This window comes from Myodes glareolus, chromosome X (genome assembly GCF_982192425.1).
Source record: "Myodes glareolus chromosome X, mMyoGla1.1, whole genome shotgun sequence".
NCBI lineage: Eukaryota > Metazoa > Chordata > Mammalia > Rodentia > Cricetidae > Myodes > Myodes glareolus.
In genome coordinates this window covers 86,470,648-86,476,599 of record NC_142053.1, presented here as the reverse complement: position 1 = coordinate 86,476,599, position 5,952 = coordinate 86,470,648, and positions in this window count along the sequence as shown.

Sequence of the window (5,952 nt, the reverse complement as noted above, 5' to 3'; positions counted from 1 at the left end):
TGTATGTATTCATGCACATATATAAATACAATTTGGTCAGTCCATTTAGTGTTCATCATATGCACCTGATTTCAGATATGACCACTCCATATTGGGAAACACTAATTATCCTCCTCTCAGCAGTTGTAGTTAATTACTTGCAGCTCTCATTTATGTTGGAATATTGACCTCAGACTTGTGGAATTTTTCATGTCTTTTTTAGGCAACATTATTGAGATTTCATGGGTATAGTTTCTCTGTCATAGCTAGAAGGCACACTCTTTCAGTAGACCTTCTTTTATCACACAATATGTATGCTCCCTCTTTTGTGATACTCCCTGAATCTCAAGCACAGAAATTGTGTTGTAAATTTACCCACTTGGGCACATTCAGTTATTCTTTGCATTTTGATTGATTGAAGTTTTCAGTAATAGCTGCAAAAAGAAACATCTTTGTTGAGATGTGAGAGCTATACATGCATATAAAAATAAGTATTTAGCATGTACTAGTCTAAGAAAGAGACAGTATTGGATTCCTTTCTAAGATCTATGACCTCTCTATCCACAAGTAGTTCTTTGTGTTTCCAATACCAGACATGATTTCCTGCCTTTTGTGCAGGCCTCACATCCAGTTAGATAGCTATTAATTGCTTCAAAGATATCGCCACTACTAGAAAGCCTTTTGAGAAATCTTGCCATAATAGTCATTATCGTGTTTCTTGGATTTCATTTTAATTCTTCCCCTTATATTATGTTACTTAATGATAGATAATTGTAATGTAGTTAGGTGAGCAGTGAGCTGCGTCCTGCCACCTGGCTAGCTTAACCCCCAAAATAACCACATAGAAATTGTATTAATTAAACACTGCCTGGCCCCTTAGTTCTAGCCTCTTATTGGCTAATTCTCACATCTTGATTCAACCCATTTCTAATAATCTGTATCACCACTTGACTGTGGCTTACCAGGATGAGTCTAATCAGTGTCCATCTCAGGCAGGAGAAGCATGGTGTCTGCCAGTCTTCCTTCTTCCTCCCAGAATTCTGTTCTGTCTACTCCATCCACCTAAGGGCTGCCCTATTAAAAGGCCAAGGCAGTTTTCTTTATTCAACCAATGAAAGCTGTGCTGTTATTATGATAATTATGATAATTTCTTTCTGAAATCAGCACAGTTTAGCATGGCGGAGCTGTTTGTGTCTCAGAGCCATTTGTTGTCCCTGAGCCTCGCACAGTTCCAGGCACACAAGAGTCCACATTGCCATTAAGTGAGCCATAGCACTTTACTTACAAAACCTCATTTAAAAGCTCTATCTCCTGTAGGAGCCAGAGATCATGATGGTGGCACAACCTAGAAACTGGTATTTTAAACCTGCCACTTTTTAGTAGACCTGACCCTGCTGCCTACTCAGGCAGGAAGAGCTGAGCCATGGACATGGTCACAGCTACTTTACTCCCAATCCTGAGTGGGCACAGAAACATCCAAGACCATAAATGCTCCATAGTCGGAATTTGCACTAGCAGCAGGGGCCAGGAAGACTCGTTTTAAAATGACACAGCTTTTGTTGTTGTTATTGTTGAATTGGGAAATCTCTTTATGACACGCTTTAGCAAACAGCAAAAAGCTGTGTTAAACTCTCTCCCTCTCTCTCTCCCTCTCTCTCTCTCTCTCTCTCTCTCTCTCTCTTAAGCCCTCTCAGGTTTTACATGGAGTTAGTAGCCCAGGTTGGAGCGCCACTCTGTAGTAAAGCGAGTGGTGGGCTACATCCTGCCACTTGGCTAGCTTAACCCCCGAAATAACCACATAGAAATTGTATTAATTAAACACTGCCTGGTCCCTTAGTTCTAGCCTCTTATTGGCTAACTCTCACATCTTGATTCAACTCATTTCTAATAATCTGTATTACCACTTGACTGTGTCTAACCGGGATGAGTATAACCAGTATCCGTCTTGAGCAGGAGAAACACGGTGTCTGCCTGTCTTCCTTCTTCCTCTCAGAATTGTGTTCTTTCTACTCTGCCCACCTTAGGGCTGCCCTATCAAAAGGCCAAGGCAGTTTTCTTTATTCAACCAATAAAAGTAACACATAGAAAGAAAGACTTCCTACTCTATAATGTGACATACTCCTTTAGTTTATGATGTTATATGTGTTTAGTGAAGGGACTTGGGAATCTGGATTTAGAACACTGATTTTTTTTGTTTAATTTTTGATTCATTTTGCATAAAAATCACAGTCTCGCCTCCAGCCCTTCCTCTTCCTCTTCCCTTCTTCCTCACTCTCCCCACCCCCTCATGCCTGCCTCAGAGAAAGTAGGGCCTCCTGTGGGAGTTAATAAAACCTCGCACATTAAGTTGCAGCAGAACCAAGCCCCTCCCACTTTTATCAAGTCTGAGCATGCTATCCCATCACAGGGTATGGACTCCAAAATGTCAGTTCATTCGCCAGGGATAAATCCTGATCCCATTGCCAGGGTTACTGCAAAAATACCAAGCCACACAACTTTCACCCACATTCAGAGGGCCTAGTTTGGTCCATGCAGGCTCCCTAGCTGTAAGTCCTGAGTCCATGTGCTCCCACTAGTCTGGTCAGCAGTCTTGTGGGGTTTCCCCATCATGATCTTGCCCACCTTGCTCATATAATCCCTCTTTCCTTTTTTTGGACTTCAGGAGCTCTGCCCAGTGCTTGGCTGTGGATCTCTACATCTGCTACCAACAGGTACTGAAGAATGAGAGCAATAAAAGAGATGTTTACATAGAGGGAACCATTATATGGTTAGGGAGAAACCTAGGGCTATGGAAAAACCCAGGAATCCATAAGGATGACCCCAGCTGGGATTCTTATTAATGGTGGAGAGGGTGCCCAAACTGGCCTTCTCCTGTAATCGGACAGGAGTCCTCCCTAATTGTCATCAGATAACTTTCATCTAGTAACTGATGGAAGCAGGATATTGATATATGTTGGGCATGAGTTTTTAGCCTATCAGGCTAGAATCCCAATGTAAAGTACTGTGATAGGATGCTTAGAGCAATCTCAAGGGATCAGAGCAAGACTAATATCTTGAGGAAGTACTGGTTACCAAATCTACATCATTGTGTCAGAATAATTGGGAGCAATGGTGTTGTTGAAGTGAATATTTGCAGTCTCTGGGACATATAGTATCCAAAGATGAGGCATATCAATGAAGACTTACTGTTACTTAACATGGTTAGGTCCAAGAGGATAATTTTGAGCACCTATGGGTAACAGGACCAGAGACAGCATGGATCAGAGTCTGGGGTGAGGGCATGGGCTGAGGAAAGATCACTTAATGAGACCAGAGGCATGACATGGTACTATTACATTGAGCAGGACCAATGGTGAAAAAGGTTGGGGTCGTTGTATGGATCACAGCTGGAGTGACCAAGTTTAGTAATTGCAGGGGCTGTAGTAGGAGAGACTAGAAGTTAAACACTCTAGAGTCTTACTGGGAAAAATGCATGATGTGACTATGAGATGGAAACTAAGGTGGTGTGGGGCATGGTCTAGTTCCTGCCAAAAAACGAGGTAGAACAGCTGAAGCCCATGGAAAAGGAGGCAGGAGATTTAGAGCTCCAGGATTGATGTGCTACACAGACTAGCTGTAGTGAGTTGGTATTGAAGGAATGTGTTGGTTTTCTGACCTATTGAATGTTCTTTTGTTCTAAACTTAAGATGATCATATATGTGATGATTTTTCTCTGAGTTCTCGATTTTGTCTCATTGTCTTGTCTGTTTGACTTTGGGCCAGCACCACACTATTTTGATTCATGGAGATTTGTGCTAAGTGTTGAAACCAGAAGTATGAAACTCCAACTCTTTCTTCCTTTTTAAAGAGTATCTTTGTTACTTGGATTCTTGAAATTCCTTGGGAATTTTGGAAGAATTTTCTCTTTTTTGTCTTTCTTCTTCTTTTTCTGTTTTGGCTCTTCAGAACAGAGTTTCTCTATGTAGCCCTAGGTGTCTGTGAATTTGCTTCATAGACCAGGATGGTCTGGAACTCAGATATCTGCCTGCCTCTACCTCCTGAGTTCCCTAGCACCACCAGGCCCAACTCAATGTTGTCTTTCTTCAAAAATAATTCACTCAGAATTTGGTAAGGATATATTGAACCTCACCATAACTTTATAACTTAGAGTGATGTTGACATGTCAATAATATTGTTTTCCAATCCAAAATTATAGGTATTTAGCAATTTTGTAGGGCCTTTTAAAACTTGTTACATCAATGTTTCCTAGATTTTAGCATATAAATCCTTATATTCTAGTTAGTATATATATATATATATATTTTGATATTTAGCTGCATTCCAAAGTTGAAGAAACAAATCTTGTAACAGAAAAGAAATATTTACATATTTGAGTGTATTTACTGACCATAGTTGCTGTATATTTTCTACTAAATTCGATTGGTAATGATGTCAAGGATAGTTTTTAATCCACATTTTCCACATGCCAAGGCATCACTGTTACATGCAAGATATAATGTAAATGTAAACATGGAGCATCAGCTAGAGAATATTACTTGCTTAGTGATGTTACTGTAATGGTTATAATTCGGTTAGGATAGTCCTACAAAGTCAATTCCTGCATTTACTTACTAGTTTAGTTTTCTTCAATAGATATTGTAAACACAATCAAAAACAACTCCAGGTCAATTTTGGATGTAAGATTAAAAAGAGAAAGAAAATAGTGAGACTCAAACAGGAACTCTTAGAAAAGTACTAAACTCAAAAAAATCTCAGAATGTAAGTGGGGGGCCATCAGGCAGTGAAGAAAGAGAAATTTGTTATGCAGAATTGGTTCATCAAAACATGTCAGAGAATAAAGCAAGCCACAAAATACATGACAACTTCGGTAGGACTGCAGGTTTTGCTTCAAGAAAATAAAATAAATGAGAGAGTAAACAAGACAGGCAAGAAGAGAACAATTATGAAGGCAGGATAGAAAGTTTGTACTTACAACAAAAACATAATAAATGCAGGGATAATCTGAATAAGGTTTTTATAGAGCTATTTTGGAATGTTCTTCAAATATGGCTTGGTTTTCAAACTTTTTCATAATTTTTAAAAAATCATTGTCAGCAGTTGGTCGTAAACACTAAGGAGAATAATTATGCAGTTGAAAACATGATTACACTAACTACAAATTATGAAAAATTATCAAACATTCTTGAGAATTCTGGTTTGTCTAAGAGGGACTGGTTAAGAAGAGTCCTCCTTCAGGTGACTTATAACCTCTTTCTCTCTGTGTTAACCAATGAGGGTGTTACATAAGAGAAGCTACTATTGTAGTCAAATTTCCATTGCTTTGATCTCACTTCTTTTCCTGAAAGTAGAGAAATGGGCCTTAGATATTTAATTGTTGCCAGATTTTCTGAAATTCCTATAGGGATAAATGAATAATTGTTGGGGGTACCCTGTGTTCTCTGAAAGAATACCAATTCACACAATGCAATGTCTGTTCTCTATATGTAATAGGTAGCATTGGAGCTTTTATACAACACAGGAACTGGAGTCAAAATGTGGGTATTGAGTCCTGCCTGTAGTTTGTTGTCCAGAGCAGCCTTCTTTTATATATGAAAACTGTCCTTTTAAGCTTCAAATTTTCTATTCTATTTCTTCCCAGGATCCATTGTGGGGGCCTTACGTATGCTCCCATTGCTGGGTTTAGTCATTAAAAGTGTTGTCATGGTGACTATCCAGGTTCTGCAGTGACCACCCATTGCCTTGAGGGAGTAAGTTGGCAAAACCCTTTTGATATTTTCACTTAAGATTAGCTTTATTGTGTTTACAAAAGGCTTTTGCATGTTGCCTGTTTAGCCAGGGCCAGGGACTATGGACTAGAAGGCGAGAAAACAATGGAGGACAGGCTGTCTCTGTTCCTCAGGAATATTTGACATTGCAATTTCCACCCACAATTAATATCTACTTCCAAATCCCCTTTCAGAGCCATCAATAGCT